The sequence below is a fragment of the Vipera ursinii genome (genome assembly GCF_947247035.1).
Source record: "Vipera ursinii genome assembly, chromosome: 7".
Lineage (NCBI taxonomy): Eukaryota > Metazoa > Chordata > Lepidosauria > Squamata > Viperidae > Vipera > Vipera ursinii.
In genome coordinates this window covers 34,750,524-34,765,019 of record NC_139521.1, presented here as the reverse complement: position 1 = coordinate 34,765,019, position 14,496 = coordinate 34,750,524, and positions in this window count along the sequence as shown.

Here is a 14,496-nt window from a genome sequence, read left to right as displayed (position 1 = left end):
ATGAGTGGGCAAGAGCTAGGGATCGATAATGGGAGTTCACTCTGTCTCTCACAGCTAGGCTTGAACTGCCAGAGACTAAGCTGGCCTACAAAAAAAAAACAACCAAATGATGAATAGAAAAGAGACATGGTAAGGCAAAGTATCACATGGCCAGTACTTAAAAAAAAGAATACAGGCAAAGTAGATAACCACAAGATCTGGCAAATGATTGTCAAATGATTCAAAGTGCAGATTGTGCAAAAAAGCAGAAGAAACAGCAGATCATATGCTCAGCTTGTGCAAAAAGATTGCATAAACTGATTATAAATGATGGCATATCACAATCACCAAAATGATTTACTGGAATATCTGTAAAAATTATCAAGTTTCAGGAGCAAAAAAAATAGTGGGAACATAAGAATTGAAAAAATAGATGAAAATGTTGTGATTAAAATATTGTGGGATTTTCAAATATAAACTGATAAAATCTTGGCTGGTAAGACACCATGTTGTGATTATAAAGAAGAAAGTATGGATAACTCATGTAACAATGCAAGGAACTAGAGAACTGGAGATCACAAGGTATCTAAATTTGATAATTAAAATTAAAATTTTAACCAGTGATGGTGGTGTTAGTGATTATCAGCACAATGGGGATCATACCAAAAAAAATTGGAAGGCACTTGGAAAATATGTGCATAGACTAAATTTCCATGTGTCAATTGCAAAATACCATAGTTCTTGGATTCATACATATAGTACACTGATACATTACAACATCCTAAATTCTCAAAAAGAATTTGATGCCTATGAAGACCAACAGTGACTAAATAACTGGCAGCTGTGATTTCACATTGTTGATATATAATAAGTACTACTACTGTTGCTAGTCTTGTGGCAAAAGAAATATTCTTCATTAAAAATCATCATTGGAAAATAACTGTAGGATACACCATGGCTTTAATTAATAGTGAATTATATAGAATAACAGAGTTGGAAGGGAGCTTGGAGGTCTTCTAATCCAACCCTGTGCTTAAGCAGGAGACCTTACACCATTGCAGACAAAAGGCTATCCAGTCTCTTCTTGAAAGACTCCAGTGATGGAGCACCCACAACTTCTGAAGGCAAGTTGGTTAATTGTTCTCGCAGTTAGGAAATTTCTCCTTAGTTCTAGGTTGCTTCTCTCCTTGATTAGTTTTCATCCATTCTTTCTTGTCTTGCCTTCTAGTGGTTTGGAAAATAGTTTGGCCTCTTATCTTTGTGGCAGCCTCTCAAATATTGGAACACTGTAATCATGTCTTCCCTAGTCCTTTTTTCACTAGACTAGATATACCAAATACTTGCAACCGTTCTTCATACATTTTGATTCTTTATTGCCGCCACTGTTTGAGCCCATAAAACCACTAGGCTATTCTGCATTTTGCAGGTATCAGGAGTTGTAACAACATGTCTATTCCAATAAACATCTATAAAGCCAAAATCATTCATCTTCTCAACACTCCCTGAAACTACTTAATCAAAATTTATGGAGTCATAATCCAATCTCCTAAAAATATCCTTGTTACACTAGAAATCAGCACTTGTCTCTATTGGCATGGCCATTTGTAGAGAGATCAGAAGTGAACATTTATTTATTTGTTTAAAACATTTACATATGTAGTCACCCATATTATTTCAAACTTTGGGCATTCCAAAAAACCTTGCAAAGGATGAAATAGCACAGCAAAATAATCTAACAATGCCACAAGCTATATATTTTCATCAATTATCAGTCCACAAGTACATAAGGTGAGCATATGCATGATAATGCCAAAATGGGAATATTGTGATTTAGAAGGCATGGTGGTCTGTTGCAGAACACTGTTGACTAAATGGACTCATTATGAGATTTTGTTGTCTTGGATTTTAGGCCAGATAGATTTGATGAGGACATTCAGCCATCCTTATTTTTTTTGGATAATGTCCAGTCAACGTAGAAAAAAGGCATAGGTTTGATCTTAGTTATGATGGCTTTTCACCCCATCTTCGTTATGGTTCACATTAATTATGAATTGAACAAATGAGCCTTTGACACTAATCTCATAGCAATCAGATCACATATACACAAACATATTATGTTGGTAGAAGAGAGATATAATACATTTCTAATCTAAGTGATACTGACTCTCTTTTGCATTTCTTATTGCACTGCCCATTTTGCACAGCTTGATGCTCAGACTTAATAGCCTTTTTGCTGCTAAATTATCTATGGTTATAATGATGTAGTGAAAACTCGTCTCTTTTTGACTGATGAATCATAGAAATACCATGAAAGTAGTCAAGTTTTCCACAGTTGCTATTGTCCCTGATATGTGTAGAATCATCAACATATGCTAATTTGTTTCACGTCATGTTTTCTCACATCTTTTTACATATTTTCTTAATCCCTTTTTTGTTTTTTGAAAGGGAAATCTTGCCTATCTGTTCTTTTTCTACCTTTGTCCTACCTTTATAGTTATTTATCATAGTAAATTGATCTAAACTATAAAAAAAACCCTACTTTCTTTTTTATAACTTTTCTTCCGTGTTCATTTTTCTCAGGATGTTCTCTGTCCCACATCCCAAATTTCTCATCTTCCTTGTCTCCTTCAGTAATTCCCTTCATATTTTATCATAAACAACACAATCAGTCATGGCTGGAAATTTATATTCATTTGTTTGCCATCTGTATACCTCAGTAAACCTAGACTTAAGCAAATATTTTAAACAAATAGGTTTTCTAAGCAAATACTGAGCAACATTTGCAATCCTCATTCTGTCTTAGATCTCTAAATTGTCCAATGACTCGTTTTGCTCCCACTCATCTATTCACATCATCTAACTTTTTTCTCTTGTAGATTACATTCATTGAGCACTTTATTCCAAAACTCAGCTATATCACCATTAACTTGAGCAGAACATACAACTGTTACCCAGTTATGGATTTCTAATTTCACTTGCATTCAACAACCCTCAAGATTACACAAAATCATAATTTTAGACTTACCTAATAGCTGTTCCATTGATATTAAATCTTCATAGTTACTTTCTTACATATATTTAACAACTCTACTTCATGAGGTTAGGTCACCTTTATTCATATGTACCACATACTTAGTCTTTCTATGAGTTTCACAGACACTCTTTAAAGGTTAGTGGGAGACTGATAAAAGAATGGAAGTGGAGTGGACAAAAACAATGAAGACATAGTAGTGAGTCATTTGACCGTTTATCTCATAAATGAAACTTTAATCCAGGTGGTGAGAAAATTGGGAAGAAATATTTCAAATCATCCAATAGGATTTTATAGTGAGTTAATTAACCCACTATAAATGAGGTTGAAGAGAGTTCCTTTTATAGTTTCCAAGGTTCTGTATTTACCCAGCCTAACCTTAAACATACCTTAAAGAAATCTATGTAGTTCTTGCTTCTCCCTGATCTTGCCTAGCTAAATGGTGCTAGAGAAATACCGTCCTTAGTTCATTCATTTTATTAGTTCATTCATTCATTCATTCATTCATTCATTCATTCATTGTTCTCTTGATTTATTATTTTACATTCATAAATGAATGTAAATGAACCACATTAACTTCTTCATAAAAAAAAATTCTAGCCAAAAAAATGGCTCCACTCTTTAAAACATTTTCATGGAATACTATGACTTTACCATAGTTTATGATTACTTCTACAGTATACTATTGTATGTTATTACAGTATTTATAATACAGTACACTAATTCCAAGCAGTTCTGAAAAAGTTAAATGCAATGCACCCTTTTTGTAATAATCTGCAATAATGCCAGAAAAGATGTGGAAAAAACTCCAGACCCTGAGGCAGGATGGTGGATGAGCCCTTATTAAAGTTTTTATAATGTCTAATATCATCTGTTATTCTAATTTATTATCTAATGTGTCAGAGTTAGTTGTAATTAGGAAGAATATTGTATCCTGTCCTCTATTTTTTCTCGCCATCAAATACCATTTAACACCATCATACAACAACTTCCTATCCCAGATCCTTGGAAGGACTCAATAGGATAAAAATACCAATTGCAATCTAAACATAGCTGACCTGGGAGGGGGCAACAAAAAACCCACAAAAAATGACAAACTAGATGGGAACAAAGAAAAAACAATTCCCAGAATGAGCTTTGAAAGGAGCATAGAAGAAAATAATGATGAAATATATTATCTTATTGGTGTTTGTTTAGGTTAGAGAAGGGCTGCTAATGTTGCAAGGTTTTTTGTCATCTGTAGGACATATTTTCCTCTTTGGGTTTCAGGTTCAGAAAAAAGGAAGAGCAATCTGCAAGTCTGAAGTCTACTTTTTGTGGTTCTCTAAGCCCCTTCAGCCATAATTGCTGAGAGGTTTAATATGATGGGAAACAAATGATAACCATTTTCTTAAAAGAGAGATAGCAGTTAAAATATCAAAGAAAATTGAGAGTCCCCCTTACCACAAACAACAACAGTACAAGAACTGCTAATAGGATTAATATTGTTCTTCCTACGTTATTACCCTCAGGCTGTTCCAAAATGTACTGGTGTACCTTGACCATAAAAATGTCATCTATCCCTGAATTAACAGATTAAGGAGGAACAGTGTAATCATAGACTTCTGGCTGTTCTGCACACTGGCCAGGATTCTTTGGTCATGTTCTCAGTCACATTTCTACTGAGCTTAAAAAATTAATTCTATACACATATTGAAAAGCCCCCTCAAATGAAATATATGTTAAATTTTAAGGGGAATAAGGTGACAAAACAGGTGCATAATAAGAATATTAAAAAATGCAGCAACTTACAAATTTGCATTAGATTTCATAAAGCTGAAGAATTCCAGTATTTATTAATCTCAGGTTTCTCCACCTCTTTGCAACAATCAAGCAGGATAAATGCTCCACATTAAACAGGGTGATATGATGGGACCCAGGACAAATAGAAAGATGAGAGAGGGGCAGGAGCAGACAGACATAAATACCCAGATTAGAGTTGAAGAAAATAACAGTAGCAATGAATGATATGGAACAGAAGAGTGTCATATCTCCCAAAACCTCTTTTACTCAAGAACTGTGCTCTTAGGAGAAAAAACAATACACTGACATTTTAAAAACAAATTATCATATCCAAACTCTATTAATGCCAAGTCTGAAAAAATATAAGTTCAAAATTCCTATATTAGTAACGACTAGGAGATGACTAATAAATATCAAGTTAGAAAAACTGAGTGAGCAAAACGCTACAGCAATCTGTTGAATATGGCAAATTTGACCTTATTCACAATTTTAGTTATTTTTAGTCCAATATAGTCATTTACAAACTGAGCCAGACTCTACTTGACTGTCCAGATATTTGCTAATTTGCAATAAAAATTAATTAAAAGTGTGATTTTACATATGGTCAGTGCTTTTTTTGTAAAAGAAAAAGGTGCCGGAACACACATGTCATACAACCCGCCTCGCCTACCCTACAAGTTTCCATCCAAAAAAGGTGCCGGAACTCCGTTCTGAGCGTTCTATGAGAAAAAAAGCCCTGCATATGGTTATTAAGAAGTGTTTATAACTGAGTTTGAACTCAATTGAGTTTGTGATCTCATTCTGTGAGGGGCTCTGAATACAGCCACTTCCCATCATAAATTCTTTAAAGCAGAAGTATTGTGTGAGCAACCTGTACTGAATTCTACTTTTGTGGCCACTAAGTTCTTTTTGGCCCAAATCATGCAACCAAAATTGACAGTTTTTCTGCAACTAGTAATGAAACTGCAGGAATTATGCCATCTATTTTGCAATGAGCACCTTTGAAAGCTCATGAAAAACTCCTACTCACTTCAGTAATATCATTATGACATCTGTTATGCTTTTGAACACCCCCATCCAATTTCAAAAAGCAAAAATATGCATCTCCTGGCCAAAAAAATACTACTCTCCGTATGCCCCCGGTATTTTTTCCAACAAGTGGAAAATGAAACTTCTAATCTTAGCCAGTACAAAGATCTGGAAAAGTGATATATCTTCAGAAGGAGATCACTACGGGACTGTACTTGATTTACAAGTCTAGCTATATTTTTATTTTAAATTGAGAAAAATCTTATGCCGTGGGTATCAAAAAATACTGTCCTCATTACTGCCAAATTTTGCCTTCTGCTATGCATCTCCCTATTTGGCATATGGGTTTAATGCCAGATTTTTTTTAAAAAAAATCCTAGTATTTTTTTCCCCTTCTAGTTTTCATTTATTTTTTGTGAAGAGTTTTCTGTAGAGATTTTTTAAAGAAACTTTTATAGGTAAAGTTTGACGTTCCCGGCCTTTATTAGAAAACAGAGTAATGTGAGAATGGTTCATCTTTTCATTTTACCGTGGTTTTTCTAGTCATCTGAGGCTTACCTGATTTTCCATATTTTAGTTAAATCCTAAGGGAAGAAATCAGGAGACAATTCCTATTTGGTCATTTCTACTCACATAGTCAGTGGAAAACTTTGAAAATCCATTTGTGTTCCTGGCTCACGCAAGACACTTTGAATAAGATTTCTCAGATCAAATAGCAAGATGAAACTTGAATATCACTCCGAGTTTCCAGTTGCGGCTGCCCTTTACCCAAAGCTTAACTGTCATTTTGTTCATTGAGTAAGCCTACTGGATGCTACCCATATTTTGCAGGTCACACAACTATGAATCTCACCATCAAGAATCTTATTCCAAATGCCCTCTGCCGACTGCAAAAAATCATTGTAGTTTGCCTGGTATCTGTGAGGCTGGACATTCAGCTATCTTTAATGGTAGACCAAAATTAACTCTGTTCATCTAAATGACTTTTATAATGCAGGGTGAGCAGTCCCACTACAGTTGTAGAAGCTTAGTTATGAATTATTCAAAATACACATGTGGCAATTGGTGTCTTTTAATCGCATGCATAATTCATAAGGCATCTGTTGTACATTTTTCCCTTTTAAAGGGTGTGTGGGGTACACAGACAGTGTAAAGACAGCAAGCTTCAGACAGAGATATGGGAAGGTGTTTTTTTGTTTTTTTTTTAACCAGTTCTGGCTTTTGAGTTTGTTTCAAGGAGAGGTCATGGGAAAGAAGAGGAAAATAATCTATAACAAAAATAGATGTCAATTTGCTATCTCCTTGCAGTAAGAGAGAAAAATTCTCCAAATAATTGCTTCTGCACAAGCTAGGATGCTTATTTGTTTGCCAAATTTAAATTGCGACCATTTCACAACAAAAGTGACCCTGTCCAAGGAAATCTTTAATGAAAGGTAAAAAGTTTTACACCATCAGAAGATAAACCATTTCACAATTTGTTTCCATGTATGTGAAATTGTATTGCTGTTGTTCAGCAAATGTTTTAGGCTGCTAGGGGTTTATCTGTAGCTTCAGACCTGTGCAACTGCATTAGTGAATGTTAATTATAGATATTATTGGTGATATATATTTTATCTGTACATGAGAAATCTTCTACTGTAATTCTTTCTTTTCTATTTCTATTTTCTATTCCTAGTTACCATTTGACTTTTCTATCAATTTAAATTTCATAGTTTTTGTCACTTGAAAACAATTAAAATAATAATAAAAGAACAAGCAAGTGTGTAGAACACAACAACAATCATTGTGTTATAGTTTATCTATCCCACTTAAATACAGCAGAAAGAACTACTAGTCTACTTCTACATTCTTCTACTTAGAAATAAAAAAGGCAAAGTAGAATTGATTTGGCAGTGGTGGAAAATACCAGCAAAGATAATGGAATACTGCTATTATGTCACCCCTATTTCTTCTTTTCTTTAGACTAGCCAAACCCAAGTCCTGCACCCGTTCTTCATATGTTTTAGTCTCCAGGCCTTTGATCATCTTAGTTGCTCTTCTCTGAACTTTTTCCAAGGTCTCAGCATCTTTTTTGTATATGGTGACTAAAATTGGCTGCAGTATTCCAGGTGTGGTCTCACTAGGGTTTTATAAAGTGGTGCTAATACTTCGCGTGATCTTGATTCTATCCCTCTGTTTATACAACCCAGGATTGTATTAGCTTTTGTGGCTGCTGCTGCACACTGCTGGCTCATAGTCAAGTGATTGTCCACTAGGATTCCAAGGTCTCTCTTAACATTTCAACAGTAAGCACATTATCTCATACCCACTCACACAATTAAAAAGTGTCATCTATATTTGTCAGACAAATAAAAGAAAGATTGTTTTATTTTGCTTTGGGAATAAGTTAAAACAGAATGAATGAGAATAAAAGGGGACTTGAAGAGCTGAGAAGTACAGATATATCGGACACAGACTCTAAGGGTTTTATGTTGCTTGTCTGCTGTGCTGTTCCTGGCTATTTCTTGAGCCAATTTCAGAAAATCCAATCCAGGTTTCAATAGAGTGGCAATAGATGGACTATAGCAACTGCAGGATCTGACAGATTTTTTATCTGCTTCTTTGGTTTCCCATCTTTGCCGGGAAGACAAGCCTTACATGGAACACTCTACCAGTGCCAGCATTTTCCTTTTAGGAATTGGTCCTTATGCACTCATCCTTGTCTCTCTACTTTCTTAAACGCTTGCACACCTGGATGCCTAGACACTGTTTTCCCACATTATGTCCTTCCATACTAACCCTAACCTTTTCTTCCCACTCCCATCCCACCCCTAATGAATGATACCATCATTGTTCTAAGGCTACGATAAGCAGTAGGAAACAGGTTATGGTTTTGTTCCTACATTCCTATAAATCAATGTAAACTTGTAGCATGGAGGAAATGATACTTCGGTGTCAAAGAAACTAAGCAGCAATATTCTGACATTTCCACTTAGAGATTTATACAGAAAAGAAGGGAATGGAACTTTAAGATTATGACAGAGTGATGGGAAAGCAAGGGAAGCATATCTCACCAGAACTTGGATAGAAGCTAAATGGTTGTCTACCAGTGATGTAGGGGTGAATGGAGCATGAGTTGTAATAGTCATTGAGGTCAAGCATTATTGGATCAGCAGCAAGTTTATTAAAAAGTGGTAGCTGCTAACCAGCATAAACATGGTTGCTCAACAATTCAGGATGAAATGGATGTAGAGGGATGCGATCAGTTGCTGGAAGGAAGAGGGTATACCAGACAGCTGGAAGTGGGTGCATTTAGGAAGTAATGGATGATCCATGCTGATGATTGGTCAAGCATGGTTCTGCCTTGAGAAAAACATCTACCATAGATCCATGTTTCAGCAAATTAGGTTTAAGAAGGAAAAGATTAAAATTAAAATTCTCTCTGTAGCTGTCTCTCCAAACAAATATGCTTAAACAAAGTTTAGCAAAGCAGCATTACCCCAAACATTGTTATAGCCAGGATATAGAGATAAGAAAAAAATATTCCCTGACTATTATTGATCCTATCCCACTTCTCAACATAATAAAAGAAAGCTGTAATAAAATTTGAGATTCTTCAAAATCAGATTATGAAATCTCCAAATCAACATTGAACTGATTCAATGTTAACTGACTTGATTCTGCAGCAAAAATCAATTTAAAGATTCAATACTGGGATTTAGTTTGAATGGGTACAGTAATTCAATCAAATCATCTTTGACTTGAAAAATACCTTCACACAACTGTATATTATAAACTTCATGGATGGACTCTTCTAAGTTTGATACCTGGCTTTTCAACTTTCTGATTCAATTCCAATCACTGGAATTATTTTGGTCACTGACCATGTGTAAAAACAAAAAGTACTGTGTGCATCAATCACAGAATGAGCTAGCTCCAAATTGTACTACTAGTGATCAATAACTGCCAATATGACATTTGCTCAAACAATCTATGCAATTTTGAAAGTGATTTCATGTTATTTATTTATTTTTTACTAAACTAAGCAATATAAAATGATTTGGACCAATGGAATCACCTACCACTTTAATCTTGTTCCTGCAACCTGTAGGATTCTTTATTTTCCAGAATCAAAAGTATTACATGACAATAGTTACAAGAAAGAATCTCAGTAACATACTTCTTTAATTATATCTAAAGATTATTTATGCTGTTCACCACTTGGAAAGGCCACCTTAATCCTCTTTCCTCAACTCCCAGTTTGAGTTTGCTGTTTAAACTCACACACATGCACACACACACACACACAAACACAAACACAGAAACACAATTCCATGATCAGCAATGTGGAAGTCTTTCAATTATTGATCCAAGTCTTGTACCATTCAAGTTCTCTTAAATGGGCCAATCCCCTTGGAGAAGGTGGACTTTTCTTTTCAGGTGACAGTCTGTTTCCCTAGGAATGAGTCTTGATGAAAAAAGTCTGCATTGGAAATGTTTGGTTCGAATTGACGAGGACTCAGAGTGGTTAACACTGAACGAGTTTATTGAATACACAAAGTCAACTGTCAAATGTCAAATGTTGCAACCCTTTTATAGAGAAAGCGTTTGAACTGTAACCAATACAAACAGTCTGTTTTCCCGCTCCTTGGTTGTGGCGTCCAATGATTGCACCTTATTTTCCCGCTTTAAACCTTGCAAAGCTGCACAGTGTTTGCAATCTCTTTCATGGCTTATTGCTAACTATTTACATACACAACACCCCTTACCCCCCAGTTGGTGTCATTTCTTTACAAAATCCATTAGGTATTTTGGTGGCCTATGTATTCTAGAAGGGTATCTGTTACTTTGGCTGCTAGGGACCCTTCTTCCTGGTTGACTGCTTGGCTGCTGGTTACCATGCTGGTTACTACTAGACCTGGGCTCAGGGTTACTGGCTTCAGATGTACTGCCTTGTGTATTAGGTTGTGTTTGGGATTCAGTTGTCACTGGCCTACTTCGCAGGGGTATTTCCCAATCAATTGGACTGAATTGTTGTTGATGGGCATCAGGAAATATGTCATCTTGCCCAACCACTACACCACTTTCTGGCCTAATGTTATCTGTACTGTTTGCCCTTACTGAGCTTTGGTCCCCCTCAGCTGGCACGCACCCACTAGATCTTTTCCTCAGCTGGTCTATGTGTCTTTTACAGATCCTATTCCCTTCCCCCTCAATGATGTATGATAGGGGACCTAAGATTTCAGTTACCACCCCAGGAATCCATTTATCCCCTTGGGCGTAGTTCCTGGCCCAAATCAAGTCCCCCACTTCAAATGTTCTGTTAGGAATGTCTAATTCAATGTTTGGTTGGAGTCGGTCAGGGTGTAGTCTGTCCAACTTGGTCAAGATTTTCCTTCCCCACCTCATTTCAGCTGGACTTTTCCCTGTAGCCGAACAAGGGGTTGTGTGTTGAGCCAACAAGAACTCAGCTAGTCTCTGATGCCAGTCACCTCGAATGATTCTTTTGAGCGCGTCCTTCGTGGTCCTCACGTTCCTTTCGGCCAATCCGTTGGTGGAGGGGTGGAAGGGTGCAGAAGTCTTATGCTTAATCGAGTTGGCCTTGAGGAAATCCTGAAATTCAATAGATGTGAATTGTGGCCCGTTATCAGACACTATTAAATCCGGCAACCCATGAGTGGCAAAGAGGCCCCTTAATGCCTGTATTGTTCTGCCTGCCGTTACTGAACTGACCGGTACTACTTCTAGCCATCTAGAGTAGCTGTCGACCACTACAAGGAACGTTAACCCCTGGAAAGGTCCAGCGAAGTCAATATGAATCCTGGACCAAGGATTCCTAGCTAGCTCCCATTTATGTGTGCGGATGTGTTGTTGTTCAGGCCTGGAACGTTGGCACAGATGGCAATTGGCAACGCATTCCTCAATGTCTTGGTCCAATCCTGGCCACCACAAGTGACTCCTAGCCAGGGCCTTCATCCTTACTATTCCGGGGTGTCCCTCATGCAATTCAAATGGAATAGCTGATTTGTGGATTTCTGGAATTACTACACGAGTTCCCCAAAGTAAGCAACCCATATGAACTGATAGTTCATCTTTCCTTCTGAAAAATGGACTGTATTTTACGTCCGGGTTGGCGTTGGGCCACCCGCTCATGACCCAGGCCATTACTCTCCTTAAGATGAGGTCCTTATTGGTTGCCTCAGCTATGTCTTTAGCAGTTAGGGGCAGATCAGGAATATCTTGTAGGGACATTACTTGTCCCACTGGGGCAGGGTCCTCCTCTGTTGTGCTAAGGGGCAATCTGCTAAGAGCGTCTGCATGACCCATGTCCTTACCTGGTCGGTATTGGAGGGAAAATGAATATGCTGAGAGGAAAATGGACCATCTCAGCATCCTGGGAGACATAATTTGGGGAGTCTGTTTATCTGTGGTAAACAGTCCCAGCAGGGGTTTGTGGTCTGTCAGTATTGTAAAGTTCCTGCCATACAGGTAGTCGTGGAACTTTTTAACTCCTGCCACTATGGCTAAAGCTTCCCGGTCAATTTGAGCATAGTTCCGCTCTGCCTTGGTTAGTGTGCGGGAGTAGTAAGCTATGGGTCTTTGCATTCCCTGGGTGTCTAAATGGCTGATTACTGCCCCAACGCCATAAGGCGAAGCATCGCACGCCAGGTAGATTGGTCTGTTTTCTATAAAGTGGGTTACAGTTGAGCTACTGGAAAGGATATCTTTTAAGGTCTGGAAACTCGTTTTGTGCTTGTCTTGCCAATGCCAAGGGGTCTTCTTATCTAAAAGCCTGTGCAGTGGTTCTGCAATGGCAGCCTTATGTGGCACAAAAGTGTGATAAAAATTTACCAAGCCTAGGAAGGCCTGTAGCTCAGCCTTGTTCCTTGGTTCAGGCGCCCCTTTTATTGCTTTAATTTTTTCAGGGGTAGGGTGGACTCCGCTTTTGTCAATCCTGAACCCCAAAAAATCAGTGGATTTAACCCCTATGCTACATTTTTCCTTTTTTAATTTTAATCCAGCCTTTCTAAATCTACCCAGTACCTGTTCCAGTCGCTCTACTAACATTCCTTCATCTTTTCCAGCTATTAGGACATCATCAAAGTAAGGGCATACTCCAGGTATGCCCTTTAAGGTCCTCTCCATCACTTCTTGAAAGATGCCTGGAGCTGCTGCAATTCCAAATTGCAGTCTGTGGACTCGGAACGCCCCCTTGTGGGTAACAATTGTCTGTGCCTCTGCCGCCTCTTTGGAAACAGTCAACTGTAAGTACGCATGTGCCAAGTCGAGCTTGGCGAAGATGGCGGCGTCCTGGATCGTGGCGAGGACCTGCTTCACCGTCGGGACCGGGTAAGCATGCTTTTTCATTCCAATGTTGAGGGTCGCTTTGTAGTCGGCGCAGATCCTCACATCCCCATTGGGTTTGAGGGGTGTGACGATCGGCGTCTCCCACAAACCGCCCTCGACAGGTTCTAAAACTCCGAGGCCTACAAGCCGGTCGAGCTCGGCCTCGATTTTTTCTTTTAAGGCAAAAGGTACCCTCCGGGCCTTTAGCCTGATTGGATTTACTGAGGGGTCTAGGTTAAAATTAATGGGGGGCCCTTTGTACTTGCCTAGAGATCCATCGAATACGTCTGCAAATTCTTTGCAGACGGATTCGAGGGTCTTATTTCTAATCACAGAATTTATTCCCCCTATCCAAATTCCCAGGGCAGGAAACCAATTAAGCCCTATTAAGCTAGTCCTATTCCCCTCCGTAACTACCAAATCTAAGACCCCCTTAAACCCCTTAAAGTTTACTCTAAGGCTGGTCTTTCCTTTTACGATTATTGGACTTTTTTGGAAGTCCATTAATTGAATATTTGTTGGACTAAGTGGAATTCTTTTTCCGCTTAGTTGTTCAATTTTCTCCAGGGTTTCAGTGGAAATTATCGACACTGAAGCCCCAGAGTCGATTTCCATTCTGCAAGGAACCCCTTGCAGAAGGACTGTGATTTTTAATTTTCCGTCCGGAAAATTGTGCCCCCTTCCCTGCCGTTTCCGATTGACTCGGGCCACCTCCCTTAGGTTTGGAAATTTCGCCCGGGATCTAGGGGTCTCCTTGCCACTAGCATTGGGGGTTACCTTACCCTCTGGCCACACATCGACTTCATTCAGACGGGAGTCCCGGACGCGGTTTCTGCAGATGGCCTGGATGTGGCCGGTCTTGCCACAAGCCCTGCACTTGGCGGTGCGGAATCGGCAGGAAGCGCGGGGATGGTTGCCGCCACAGCTGCCACATCGGTTCTGGGTGTCGTTGTCACGCGGTCTGGTTGCGGTGTCCTGCCACGGTCGTTGTGCCCCGGTCGGTGGTCTTTGCGGTGTTGCGGGTTGTTGCCGGCGGCCGGGTTCGGGCCCCTCGCTTCTAAGTTGTCTGGGTGCCATCTTTCCAAATCGCCTGGAGACTTCGGCGATCTCTTCCTCCCACTGCTGATCCACCTCCCCGCAGTCCACATAGCCCTCTTGGTTAATTTCAGGTGCTGTCGCCATGCTACTGCGGGGGGGGTCGCGATACCCGGTTGACTCATACGTTAGGAGTTCGTCGAGCACTTCCTGTAAATCGCCGGTAGGTTTGGCGATTATTCTATTTTGTAATTGTTCATCGCGTAAGCCCAGCACGACTCTGTCCCGAATCCTAATTTCTAAATTATCGTATT